The sequence below is a fragment of the Eumetopias jubatus genome, unplaced genomic scaffold (assembly GCF_037043125.1).
Source record: "Eumetopias jubatus isolate StellerSeaLion01/CBP00866 unplaced genomic scaffold, mEumJub1_p1.0 scaffold_5, whole genome shotgun sequence".
Lineage (NCBI taxonomy): Eukaryota > Metazoa > Chordata > Mammalia > Carnivora > Otariidae > Eumetopias > Eumetopias jubatus.
The window spans coordinates 46125813-46141130 of record NW_028274811.1 but is presented as its reverse complement, the minus strand read 5'-3'; positions in this window follow the sequence as shown (position 1 = coordinate 46141130).

Below are 15318 nucleotides of genomic sequence, written 5' to 3'. Positions count from 1 at the left end.
TGGTTGAGCGACTGCCTTCGGCTCGGGTCATGATCCTGGAGTCCCGGGATCGAGTCCCACATCGGGCTTCCTGCTCAGCGGGGAGTCTGCTTCTCCCTCTGACCCTCTTCCCTCTCGTGCTTTCTATCTCTCGTTCTCCCTCTCTCTCAAATAAATAAATAAAATCTTTAAAAAAAAATAGAAATTCTCTGAGGGTTGGGATTATGCCTCAGCCATTTCTGTAGTCCCAAGTGCCCAGCACAGTACTGCAAGGCTTCTGTCTCCCCAGAGGTTAGCGGCACCCATGAGCCAAGGAAGAAGTAAGTCACAGTATGTCATCATTGGCTGCTACCAGTGCCAGCTCTCGTTTGGGGGGTACTTACAGTGTTTTTCTGGTATTCATCGAAATCATTACTAAATTACTTATAATCGCCCTTTTCAAACAGGACCATACTCCAGGGACCAAATCAGGGCTAGAGGCCCCTGGTTATGTTCCAGTGTTTACCATTAGGCAATGGTAGGAAATCAAAGTACAGAAAGTCTACAGCTTCCCAAATGCAGTGACTCATCATATCACATCACACCACACCACATCGGCCAGTGTGGTCAGGAGCTAGGCTGACAGGCAAACTTCGTTAACAGGAACCCCAGTAGCTAAATGGATAGCCTCAAGGAAGAGACACCCCTCCCAGAGCACCATACCTAGCACCTGGTCTGTGCATTTGGATGCATGCGTGGATATATGGCAAAGGAATTTACTTGAAAGGGGCAGGGGAGTCCTATCCAGAGACCTAGCATGCATGGCTCCTGTATCTGCCTTTAATTTAAAAATGAAAAATTTGAATTAAATTCAGTAGAGATTTATCAAATTCCTGGAGCAATGATTTTCAAAGAGAGACCCTTAGAGTGCCCCTGAGCATCATAACACACAATTTTGGAGCTAGGAACCAGAAATTGACAATCACTCGCTCCCCATATAAGGCTTTTCTACACTTAAGTTTGAAAACTACTCTTCGGTGGCAAGACCTTCACATAGTCCCATTGCTTAGGAGGAAGACTCCAGAAAGGAAAAATGACATTGCCTCATTATTATTGCTAGTCATCTCAGCTAATTATGAGAATAATTTGCCTTTAGTAGGAAGATTCTAAGACATTGAATTAGATTAGATTAGATTAGATTAGATTAGATTAGATTAGATTGGATTAGCTCGGAGGAACCTCAAGTCGTTTGAAGATGGACACAAAGTTATACCCATGCATTTCCTAATACTGGGATATACGTTTCATATTATAACCAAAGCCAGTTATGTTCCCTGGAAAATAATTAAATTATTTAAGAGCAAAAGAAAAGCCTGAAACAGCATGGTTAGCCTGTGAACCAGACATTCATCCCTCCTGTAGAATGACAATTCTCTCCCACGTGGCTAAAAAAGAGTGAAGAATGAGATATTAGAGATGACACTTCATCAAGGCAAAATATCCAATAATAGGGAAAAGTGCCCAAAGAATCGTCCTGGTCAATCATTTCCACCAAACAGATTCTTGGACAAAATAAGAGGTGGGCAGGGAATGATCAACCCAGAACTGAATGAATTAAAACAATTGCTCCATCCTTGAAGAGGGGGAAATTTTGATTAATTTCAACTTTCTTGGGGTGCCTGGGTGGCTCAGTCGGTAGAACATGCAACTCTTGATCTCGGGGTTGTAAGTTCAAGCCCCATGTTTGGTGTAGAGATTACTTAAAAAATCTTTAAAAAAAAATCAGCTTTGTTAAATTCCTAAGAATCAAGTCACTAATATTTCACTATTAATATTTTTTAAAGAGTGGTTGCAGGTTTTTTTATTCATTTGAGAGAGAGAGACAGAGAGAGCACACAAGCAGGGGGAGAGGCAGAGGGAGGGGGAGAAGCAGGCTTCCCGCTGAGCCAGGGCTAGATCCCAGGACCTGGAGATCATGACCTGAGCTGAAGGCAGCTGCCCAACCATCTGAGCCACCCAGGCGCCCCAGAGCTAGGTTCTTTAGAAACTATTTGCTTTTCCAGTCCCCCTGCTCAAGAAATAAATGAAGAAATTGAGAGTCTGAGAGACTGGCCAAAGGTTTTTCGGTTCTAATCGGGCCAAGCAGGGACTCACATTTAGTCTTTGTGAGGAGAAAGTCAGAACTTTCTCTAGTATCCAATATTTCTCAAACTTGCCACATTAGAAGAATTGCCCCGAGTACTGGTTAAAAATGTAGATTTCCATTACCTCTTCCCTGGGGAGGGCTGGAGTGGGGGGGTTGGAATCTTTTTAACTGATGCCCTCGATAATTCTTCCTAATGGACAAAATTGGGAAACATAATTTGATGCCACATTATCACTTACTAACCCATACTGTTTCATTCCTTAAGATGTACGCTTCTAAAATTTGCTGTAACTATAACAAAGTGTATTCAACCATTGATCAACCAACCAATCTTTTCCATCCTTCTTCTAAGAACAATATTTCTGTTAAGATAAAAGCCTTTAAAGTTACAATCTGGGATTTTGAAAAATAAATCATTACCTCTTAACTATATACAAAATGATCAGGTTAGCAACTTGATTATAAATAAATTTGTTTTAAATTTTGTAATTTGGAAGGGCATCTGGCTAGCTCAGTTGGTAGAATATGGGACTCTCAATTTCCAGGTTGTGAGTTCAAGACCCACACTGGGTGTAGAGATGACTTAGAAAATTTAAAAAAAAAAGTTAAGAAATAAATTTTACAATTTGGACAATAATTCCTCCCTCGAAGGGTAAAAGGCATTTGCCTTTATTAAGTATTAGATAATCTACTCTATTATTTTTATTTATATTAATTTTTAGCAAAAATATTTTAGTGTAAATATAGCCTGTGTACAATTTCAGTATTGTGAGAATTTATCAGACTGTTATCATTCTACTATTCATTCCAATCCAAACTGCAGTGGTGAGTCTCATCAACAAAAGCCATCTCAGAACTGAAATATTTTACTGGCCTCCAACCAGGCTTAGAACCTAGTGATAGCCAAAAGAAATAGGAAATGCCACATTTAATTATAGCATTTACTCTTTCCCCTTTTTAATAGCTGTAACTTTTTACTAACTATATTGTTAAGCTTGTCACAAGATAGACACAAGAACACTATTTAATTGGATAATGTGAAAATTACTTCCATGTTTATTTACCTATGTCAACTGGGGGGAAAAAACCCTCCTACTTTTAAACACAGAAAAAGTAGCACTATATAAGAATCATCATTTAGAAATTAATGATATCTTCAAAATTGCATCACTCTTTTGCAAATATGTCTGATGAGATAGCACAAGAAAAACACACTTAAAACATCAAACATAAAACAGTATGAACATATTCTCTGGGGAGACAAAAGATGCTCTGGCACGTATGAAAGATGTATTTGCAGAGAATAATGTCATCCCCCAAATCACTTCACAAACACATAGCATGAGCATTCTCCAATGTGATCGAACTGTATTTTACTCATTCTCATTCCCATCTGGAGGAAGTAAAAACATACAATTCAGACAACCACATAACTTTAGGGGGCACCTTATGCCTGGAGAAAGATTATTTACATTTAAGAGATAGCATGAAAATTAAAGTTAAAAATGTGAAAGCCAAACTTTCAAATGTATTTACTGAGGACATTTTATCACCTCCAATATTTTTAAATATTCAAGAACTCATTCGTTATCAAGAATAGCATCATGACAATTCTCATATGAAAAGTGTCACTTCCAATGACTTTGTTCAAACCCAGAATTGGATAACTTGTGAAAATGAAGCAGTCTCGGCAAAAGCTGGTACATCTCGTATTCTCTCAGCCCAAAATCTGGATTAACACGTCCACAGAGCCATACTACAATAAACCTGTGGTTATGCAGAACCTTGGTAAGAGCCATCTTCAACAGACAGTTTTCCAAATGACTGAAGGTCTACATCTTAAGTACCAAAGCCTTTTTAAAAAGCTTGACTCTGTGGGCTAGAAATCTTTCTAAATCATGACTGATTTCTTACATAAAGTCTTAATTATAAACACTACGACGCCCTCAAGATCTTAAGGCATGCAAGAAGATATGTACATAATTAAAGCCCCAGATTGCTTTTATTCTTTCTTTCTCTATCTTCCTTTATTTTTTTATTTGATTTTTAGTTCTTACGGTTTTTGAGTTTGGGTTTGCTTTGTAGTCGTGTTGTGTTGTGTTGTGTTGTGTTGTGTTTGCTCTCCTTCTCTACAGTTGTGCTGCCCCCTGTTACTTTTAATTATTGGTATATGGTACCCCATCCCTCCTCCCTTTCTGCATTATTGCTCTCTATGGGCTGTGGCCTTGGAACCCAGAAAACCCGCTTGTTAAAATTGTGTCTACAATGAAACTCAACCAAGTTCTTAATGAGGAGGACCTCCCCTCTGGTTAAAATATGTATTTAAAATGTGTTTTGTTTTTTGTTTTTGTTTTTGTTTTTGTTTTGTTTTGTTTTGGCTTCTTGCAATCTTCCCAGATTCCAGGTGGTTTGCAGAGATAAGGGAAGTTATTAGATGGTCAAACTCTGGCTTCTGAGAGGTTAATATATGGCAATAAGTGAAATTCATGATGATGGCTCTAAGGTGCCTACTGAATCTTCATCCATAAAATAATGTATCTTGAATATGACTTCGGTTTAAAGTATTTCATAAAATTATAATCCTTTGAAACTTGGTGGTTCACATTTGGAATTTATGGCAGTATTCTGATGGATTTCGGATGAACCAGAAGCTGCCATTCCCAGATCACACGCAAGAAGGGCCTGTCATGCATTCCTGTTACGGCTTGAATTCACCCTGGAATGAGGAGAGATAGACACCAGAATCCTTAACAAACCCACCCTGCAAGACTCGAGGCTATGCACTGAGAATGACCTGGTTCCTGCTCATATCTCCAACTGGCCTGGCCCCAAGTTCATTCCCCTCACTCTCTGGGGTTCTGCCAACACAGGCTGCTCAGGCCTGCTTTCAGTTCCTTGAACACTCAAGGCTCACTTCCTCCAGAGGGCCTTTGCCCAAGAGTTCCCACTGCCTGGAATGCTCTCCCTCCCCAGGCCCCACAACCACTGCCCAGTTTCCTCCTACTCAGCTTAATCATACTTCCTTAGGAGGGCCTGGCTGCTCCGACAGGTCAGCTCTGCTTCTTACACACTCTAGTAGTTACTTGTACTTCTCCTAGGAGCTCTTATTGGAGTTGTAAGTTTTCATTCAGTTGTGTGTAGAATAGATTACCGAGAAAATAAGAGGTGCTCAGTAAGCATGTGTTCATTCCATGGAAGGCAGGGAGCAAGGGCACTTCGGCCAGACTGGCCTCCTCATTGTGGTTAACATCGGGCTTGCCGGGAGAGCAATTTCTAACAGCTTACCTTCACTGAATTGCTGTCAAGGCCCATTGGTCTCTCCTTCTTATCAAGACAAGAATAAAATCTACTCAATGAATGTTTAGCAGCATGGCAAGAAGCTGCACCCCTACATTCTGGACATTGTTTTATTATCCCAAGCAAAGAAATAAGAAAATCTTCCCAAATTTCAGAAACCTTGCACACTGTCCTACATGCTGTCTGTAACATTTGTCTCTTGTTCAATTTTTTTTTTCTGGCTTTCATCTGAAGTGTCAAGTTTTGGCAATTTTGAGTCTTCTAGTTACCATGGAAATAGGAAACAATGATCTCTTGGAAATTAAGAGGGGGGAATGGGTTTCTCTTGGGGTTCTAGAGTTTTCCTCCTTTGATCGTATCTGTGAGTTGAGAGAATGTTGATTTGGAGGCAGTGCTTCTGTGTCATCAGTAAATACTTATTCTTGTGCCTAGAATGTGCCAGACATTGTTCTTAGCCAGTAATCCCTCTGTGTCCTTTAAAGGTTACTTTAAAGATAAACTTTAAAGATACTACTTTAGAGATAAATGCCCTCTCTCAGATGCAGGCTCTTGGTTTATCCCTAAGTCAAGTTCAAACTGTGGAGCAGGAACTATCTGCTCTAAGTGAGAACCTTTACCTCCCCCCTCTGCGAACCTTCAGAAAGCTTCGGATACTGCGCACAGCTCTGGCTCTTTCTGACACACTGGCACCTTGGGTTACTAAGAATCATACTATATACATTGTCAATTTTATTTTTTTTCTTTCTCTGTTTCACAGGTACATAAAAATTTCTTTTCTTTTATATCTTAACTTCCAGAGCAATAAATAAACATTTCATGTTGCTTTTTATTGTTGTTGTTCCATAGTCTTAGTAGTTGATAGTTGGTTATAGCCACTGAACGCTTGACCAGTAATAACTGACAAACTTGAAAAATCTGGGAAAGGAAGAAAATTGTTTCCTCAATAAGTAAATGTCCACAATTTTACCTCCTCTCAGAATGGCTTAATCCCTTTCAGAATCTGAGAACTGTGTGCAGGTATAGGGCTATATAAGCCTTGGTTTTGAACACATTATATAATAACCTTTATTGTGATTTTCCACATCTTACATCACCAGAAAGGTTCCGGGTTCCCTGAAGGGCCGGTATGTAAGATTCTAGCACCAACTCCTGGTTTATTTCTGCATGGACGTCCAGCCTGCTGCAGCTGAGGGCTGACTCAGCCCTGCACTTCCCCACCTTACCCTACTCTAACTACTTTTTCTGACCTGTAATTCTGGCTTTAGGAGTTTCCAGAGGCATCACCCTTAAAAATGTGTTTGAGCAAGCCTCTATCTCCATCCAGACTGAAGATTTTCCTCTCAATTTACAATTCAACTATTGGAGATTTGGTTCTTTTGGGCCTTCATAAGCCCCCTTTGAAAAGTATCAGTATCCCCTGAAAGGCTAAGACTTGCAGCCATGATCAATTTATAATCCTAAGGAATTAAACTGACTGCCAACCCTTACCCCAACCTGCAGGAAAAATGAAATTCAGGACAGGCACTGCGGGGTGGTGTTAATAAGGAGAGGGTCTCTGGGGTGTGGGTGGGGAGCACTGAATGAACATCTTGGGTTGCCCATTCTTCAATTCATGTTTGTCCCTGAAGTTTCCTTTTCCTTTCTTTTCCCCACCTTGTTCCACCTTTGTTCCTCTTACCCAGGCTTATCTGTGTGTGTGGCTGGGTGTGTGTGTTATATCTATGTGTGCAAATGGCTGTATATATCCCCAGGTCTTTGTCTTGACACCAACTTGTCTAACAGTGTAACCAAAAAAAAAAAAAATTAATTCAGATTACTTGTTGGATGATTTAGGTATTTTCAGCTTCATTAACAGCTAATCACCACACAATGGATTACTCAACCAGGGTTTGAAATATGCCTCCAAGGTGGCTAGACTAACTGGAATGATCGTGTAAGGGGACTTCAGGAGGGTATCATATACACACAGCTATTATGTCTTTGTGGGAACATGCGTTTGCGTATGAATTGTCTGTGCATGTTTTTGGCAGGTCCCCCTCTCTTATCCTCCATTCCCTGCCCCTCCTCCACTCCAGCCTCTGCCAGGTCTGCCTACAGATCCCGCAGTCATGAAGGCTCCCAGACCGCAGTGAGAGCTCATTTAGGTCTAGCAGCCTCCTGAGAGGAGTGTCCCAGGGTGCCCGCAGGTGAGGCACACAGGCCAACTGCACCCCAACAGGGTTCAGAGCCTGGCTGGGAGGTGAAAGATGTGTAGCCAAAAGGCTGGGAAACGTGCCACTGGGGACACAGCCAGGTATCTTGCCGCCCTCAGAAAATGCTCCTCTTGCCCTGCCCTAAGGAACAAATTAGCACAGAGACAGAAGTGTGACCTGGAGCCCAAGTTTTATGTGGACTCTTTCTCCAACCACTGAAAACATTCTGGTGGATATGGAGGTTTGGTTGGTGTGGGAGAAGATGAGACCACCCACCCGCCCCCGCAACACACACGCACGCAGACGCACAACAGATCCAGAGCCCAGCCCCGCCAATGGCTTCGACCAGCAACGGTCAGCTTCTCCTAAATGGCAGCAGATTGAGGTAGGCATCCACAAACAGGTTCTGGTTTTGCCGGTCTGGCACAAACCACGACGTCCCCTGGCCACACAAAGTGCTCTGCGGGCAGGACTAGCTGTTTGCCCTCGACAGAAACCACTTTCATGGCTGGTTGAATTTGTCAGGGATTTTTCTCTTAACATTTGTCAATGACCATTGTCAGGTGTTGCTAGGGTTGCAGGAGAGAGGTTTCACGGGATTGGCTGAGCGCCCGTATTCTGTAGCCAATCCAAATGCTGTGCCTGGGGGAGGGGCCTCAACATGATAGAACAGTATCAAGCACAGGCAGACACATTCCGGGTACTAATAAGGCGTCTGGAAAAAATGGAATTATAGTGTGCAGGAATCCCTTGCCCCTCTAAGCTCCAGCCATGGCTGGGTGGCTGTTCAAACTGGCTAAAGCCTAAGTTAAAGTCATTCCCACTGATTGGAGGATATCAAGATTTCGAAACAGGGGAGTAGCAATTGTAAGGAGGAAGTAAAACTCCTTGCTCATTGTGTTTTACAGCCTTCCTTAGCAAAACTGCTGAATTGTAACTTAAAATATTCCACCCTTTCAAAGAAATTAAGTGCAGCCCTTAAAAACAGGAAATGAGAGAGGCGCACACACGTATTGTCAACTGAACATTCGCAGACCTCGTACCACAGAGCAAAGTTGAAAATCACAGAACAGACCTATGCATTCGCTTTAGAAGGATGACAACAAGGGTCACCACTGAGGGAGAGGTTCTGCCTCCGGCGGCGTGCTCTTGGACAGAAACCTGAATGCTAATTAGGAAACACATGAAAGACAAACATCAGCTTGAAGGGAAATTTGGATCTGGGAAAATCATAGATATTCTGAGCTTCAGATAAACCTTCTGGTACTAAGGAAAGTGAGAGTGTACTTGACTTTAGCAATGGCTGCAACCACCCTTCAGAAAATAGAAATGCCAGTCAGCCAGATGTTCCTGCAGAACTCAGGTAATATTATCAAAAGCAAACAGAATTATTTTGCCTAAAAAATAAGTTAAGCTTCTGTACACCACTGATTTCCCACTCAGTTATCAACATGATCACCGAACTTTAGCATTTTTATTGTCAGTTTTTATTCAGTCACAAGAAAAGTTTCTTTAGTCTTCTTCCTTACCATGCCTCTTCCTTTGCTCTCGCACCTATTCCTTAGAAGATGGAGGTGCCATCCAAGAATAAAGAAAGGAAGAGAGGAAGGACAGAAAAGGGAGAAAGAGGAAAAGAGGGAGGGAGGGAGGAAGGAATAGAAGAGAGGGGGAGCAAGAGAGGGAGGAAAGAAGGAAGGAAGGAAGGAAGGAAGGAAGGAAGGAAGGAAGGAAGGAAAGGAAAGGAAGAGAGAATCGTGTACATTTCCCATGGGTCCCATCCCATGTGATCCATTTCTCTTACCCAACCCAGGCTCTTCTGCTCATGAAGGATCCCACAGCCCAGCCAAGCCAACTGACCTTAGCATTCAGGCTGAAACAGGGTTTCGGAGTTGTGCGTTTTACCTTATATACATTTGGAAGTAGCTCCAAATGAAAAAAAGAAAAAAGATTCCAAGACTGAGTTTTGGACAATTTCACCTCCGGCTCCCACTGGTCTGAAGAAGAATATGCATGAGCAGAAAATGGTCTGGAGGAGGGTTGGTGATGGGATGGCATTAGGAATTGCACAGGAAGTATAGCTTCACATTTGAGTACCCACTGAAGTCTACCCACACTGCAGGCCAGGCGGACCCACCTCGTGACTTTACCCAAAATCCCTGAGGGCTCAATAGAGACAGTAAAATAGCAGGAATCACTATTCCAAAGGGGAAGAAACTTGGAGAGTATTTTTGGTTCACTTTTTGGTTGCGTGTGTTGCTAAATGCAGATATTTGTGCTGTTGGCAATGTCTTAGGAAGTGATTTAACCCACTTGCATAGCCAGGCATAATTTATCATGTGGCCCTGTGACTTTAACCCCATTCATTTCTCTCTTCAGATTACTTCCATCACATCTGTGTATGCATTACTCAGGGCCTATCTTTATTTCAGAGGCCCTGAAACCCTACTTGATTTTTCTAACTCAGAACCTAGCCTTCTCTCATCCTGACCTTATCTGCTCTCTTCAGAAACACATCCGAGAGGCCAGGAAATCTTAACACCCACATCCAATCTTCATACTCGAGCAATTGGATGAGGACTGGTGAGTTAGGAAACTCATCGTTCTCCTAGATCCTCTCCCTGCCTGGCAAGCACACCCACATAGTCATTGGTGAGTATTCTCCAGGGTTAGAACCACCCAGAGCTTTGCAAATTGGTGCTTTCTCTCCCTAGTTCATTTTCAAGATAACTTCCAATGAGAATTGTACAGTCAGTAACCAAAATAGCTGGTTATAAAAACCTACTGGATCAATGAAAAACAAAAACCTGACTGCCTGTTTCAACCTGCAGTCAAACAGCAAAGATCATGCTCCCAAGTCCCAGCCCTTTTCTTTCCTGAATCAGCCTCTCATAAAGAAGGAAACCATTTCAATAGAGAACAGAAGACACAGAAGGCCCGGGGTAACCCACAAAGAAATTAGCAGTGTCAGAACATTAATGATCACAGGAAAAGATGGAATCAGAGAGGGAGAGACACGCGAGGGAGTTTGCATGAAAGTTTGAAAGACCACATTCAGCCTGCACCCTCAAGAAAGTGTCTAAGAGAAAGTAGGCCAGAACAACAATGAAGATAGGGTGAAAAAGATGTGAGTTTAGTTTTCAAAATGTCATGTCTGTATTGAGTGTCTCTTAGGTCCAAACAAGAAACAAAGGGAGCAATCAAACAACCTCAGAGACAACACAGCAGTTGGCTAAGAGTCTGGGCTACAGTGTTGGGACGAGTTTCAATGTGCAGCCAAAGAACAGGTTGAAAGAATCACTACGTCCCTTCAGCTGGTCTCTGTTATTCCAAGGTCTGCTTTTCTCAGTGCCGACCATTCCCCCTTTTTAATCTTCTCTTAATTTTGTCCCACGCCATCGCCAACACCTGGGTCTCTCTGTAGATTTCTTTCTTTCAGTTCACTTCTTTAAAGGCTTTCTGGGGAAGACTTCATCCATTCATACCAACATTCAGACTCTTTATAATATGATTTCTCAATAACATGTGAAAAAAATTATGATGCTCATAAGCCAGAGGACTGACTTGATACCATAACATGACCATGACCAGGTGGTGAGTCTTTCCACCAATAAAACAGAAGTCTTAGGGTCCCTGCCTGGCTCAGTTGGTGGAGTGTGCGACTCTTGGTGTTGGGGTTGTGAGTTCAAGCCCCACATTGGGTGGAGAGATTCATTAAAAATAAAAAAAGTCTTAAAAACAAAATAAACGAAAGACCCCACGGAAGTCTCTTTATTATAATGCAAAGTAGCAAGAGAGATCTAGAATTTGCTTCATTCTCTAGGATGCTCTCTGAGAATGAGTGTTTACAGATCACCAGGTTTTCCTCGGTTGTTCTCAATATGCACACAAATAGATGTTTTTTCAGGCAAACACATCTATTACAAGTGAGCCAGGGAAGCTTTGAGGGTTTTTGAGCCTACAATAGATACTGGGTACACCATTTATTAAAATCAATGTGCTTTGTTTAGGTCATAATAACTGTTAAAAAAAAAAGTTGATAAATCAGAGTTCGTCAAAATAAAAAACTCCCCATCAATAGAGACCATTAAGAAAATGAATAGGCAAGCCATGGACTGGAAGAAAATATTTGTGAAACATAAACTCAACAGAGGACATCAGTCCAGAATGCATGAAGAACTCCCACTTAATAATAAAGACAAAGAAAATTTTGAATGAACAGAAGATTTGAACAGACACTTCACAAAAGAAGATGTATGAATGGCAAATAAGCACACGACAATGTGCTCAATGCCCTTAAAACACAAAATAAAGCCACAATGAGACTTCACTACATACTCACCAAAATGGTTTAAAGTAAACAGACTGACATTACATGTCAGCAAATATGTGAAGCAACTGGAACTCTCATACATTGTTGGTGGGAATGTAAACTGGTGCACACACTTTAGAAAGAGGAATGGCATTTTCTTTAAAACCTAAACATACATCTGTCCTGCGATTTAGCAATCAATATAAATTGGTCTCTTCCCAAGGGAAATGGAAACATAAGTCAATAAAAAGACATGTTTAAAAATGTCCCCAATGGTTTTAAGCACAAGAGCCAAATACTGAGTACAGACCAGTTATCCATGAATAAGCGAATAGCCATACAAACTGTGGTATAGTCACCTAATGGAATACTACTCGGCAATACAATGGAATGAATGAACTAGTGTCACACAATGACATGACCAAATCTCAAAAACAGTATGCCAAGTAAAAGAAGTCTGACATTAAAAAGTTCATTCTATTTGATTCCACTTACATGAAATTCTAGAATAGGCAAAACTCAGGTGTAGTGCCAAAATTCAAAACAGTGGTTACCTCTGGGAAGGGAAGTAGTGGTGAGGGTTGACAGGAAGTGGCACGAGGGATCTTTCTGGAATGATGGTAATGTTCTATATCTTTATAGAAGTTTGAGTACACAAGTATACATTGGTCCAAACTCAGAAAATGTACATTTAAGACTTTATGTTTCATTGTGTATAAACTTTACATCAGAAGGAAAAAAAGGAAATATTGTTTTTAAGTGGAAACTGGTTGATGCCTACAATTTACTTTTAAAGGCATGACTCAGATAAGATGGATTAATGGAGGAAGGATGTATAGATATGTGATAAAACAAATTGTTAAATGTTGATGGTAGAATCTACAACTAGGTGGTGGGCGTATGGGTGTTCACTGTAAAAATCTTTCAACTTTGTATTTGGAAACAGTCATAATAAAGTGCTGACCAGGGATGGGGAATCGATGTGCTAGTCTGACCTCTGGATTCTCTTCAGTTGTTTGTTAGACCTGAATGCTCTGTCTCTTAATATTCATATTAAATTATAAATAGGGAAAATAAAGGTTTGGATCTGGAAGAATCTCACATCTGAATTCTCTTCCTTTTCAAATCTAGTCTTTTGTACCTTTTTATTTTAGCAGACAAAAGAAGCCAGGAAATGGTTATTATGAGAGGAAGGGAGGGGGAGAGACCCTTGACCCTAAAAAAGCCACACAAAAAAACTACTGCAAAATACTGAATATCAAGAGCAGGCACGCACTGCAGACTTGTAGGATCAAGAAATTAATGAAAACACCCGGATTGCATCCTCAGAACCACTGAGGAATGATAATTACAGACAGTATTTCTGGAGCAGACACATAACCTTGATTCCCAGGACACCCCCTAAAGCAGTCTAATAGTATGCTATTTGTGGAAGGTTTTTCCACCTTTAATAACAGAGAAATAATGTTAGAAGGAAAGAAATCCCTTATTTAGCCACTGGGGTACCATTATTGAGCCCCAGCTGAAGGCCCCCTTAAAAGCATCCATATGGTAAAAGAACATGTTTCCCCACAAAATCAAAACCGAGTACATCTGAGACTTCTGAACATCTTTTTCCTTGGATCTTAAAATGGATTTGTGCATATTTGTGAAAAAAACTTTATGATGTGCTATCTTCCAAAGTGAATGGTTATTTATAATTCATAAAAGACCTGAGCACAGGAAAATTCTTCCCTTTTATTAGCCCTGTAAAGTTAGACCAGCTGATCTTTTAGTGCATATTACAGACATCAAATTCCCCGTATGGTTGAAGTTTCTCTTCTCTCCCTGCACTAAATGCAAAGAGGCAGAGCTACTGAAGCTGTTTTCAAAAGCTGGTGGGGTCCAAATCACTCTTGATTAAATGTTAAATAAACAAAAAATCACTCTCAGAGCTCGTCTATAAAGACACAAAGGGAAAATACTTGGAATGCTAAACATGCTTCTTGAATTTTGCACAGCCTTTGTAAAACTACGATGGCATATTTTTTAATGGATTTTCTTTTCTATTTTCAACGTTTAGCCATCATCTTTGGACACAGTTGCCACATCATTTCCTCTCAGCTGCTGCTGGCTTGCCTGTGAGTCATAGTGCAGGTCCATGAGCAGAAGTGACTTGAGCAGGAGAGCATGGGCACCATAGATTTGGACCCATGACAGGGAGTCCTGGTGCCAAGGGCTCCCACCCAGCTGCACCCACACAGCCCCGCCATGATAACACAGAAAGTGATTTCCTGAAAAGAATCCAGCTTTCTTAGCTCACCCTGCCATGGTCACGTTCACCTCAATTACTAGCATGCCATGGACCCACATAAGACGGTTTCACAGAATTCTTAGAGATCTAAGTTCATTCTGAAAATAACACATGGTTCTGCTTTCCTTGAAGTTCGCTGCCCTCTAATATTCCAGAGGAACCCCATGATAGAATTATCTGCGGATAGAAACTCGTTCTGTGGGGCACCTGGGTGGCTCAGTCAGTTGAGCGTGTTGGACTCTTGGTTTCGGGTCATGATCTCAGCACTGTGGGATCGAGCCCTGTGTTGGGCTCCATGCTCAGTGGGGAGCTGGCTTTCCCCCTCGCTCCCCTCAATTGTGCATTCTCTCTCTCTCTGAAATAAATAAATAAATAATAAATAAATAAATAAATCTTAAAAAAAACAAACAAACCTCTATATTCTGACTTTTTTCTTCCCTAAAGATTTATTTATTTAAGTAATCTCTACACCTGACGTGGGGCTTGACCTCACAACCCCAACACCAAGAGTCGCATGCTCCACAGACTGAACCAGCCAGGTGCCCCTGTATTCAGACTTTTAAATACCTTGACTCAAAATGTAGATTTCTAACAAAAAGCCAAGTCACTTCTAGAACAGGATGCTTGGTCAGAAAGGATTGCCTCAGCTTGAAGGGACAGGGATGAGTGGTACAAATGCTTTTTGAGCCAGTCTTTCACCATCTTGTGCTGCCTGACTCAGAAGTTAAGAATGAGGAGATCTCAACCTTTTGACGATATGTCAGCCGCACTGTGTAGTACCAGCAGTGGGAATGGAAAAGGCAATATTTATTCTGAGGGCCCTGACAACATCGTCATTAAGTCATCTGTCCACTCCTAAGTGGTTTGCATTTTACAAGATCCAGAGCCAGAGAGGCCCATGAGCTGTAATTCTAGGCATCTTTTCCCCCTGCCACCCTCACTCTTATTCAACATCATCTAAGCACTGTTCAAAAAAAGCTAGAAAGATGACAAAACCAAATATGCAACAAGCTATCGTATTAGTTTTAATGTAACACTTTCACAATTTATTTCCCTGTCGCATAAGTGAAATCTTTCTCAAGCCAGTCCTTGTCATCACCCACCATCCAAAACATCATTACAC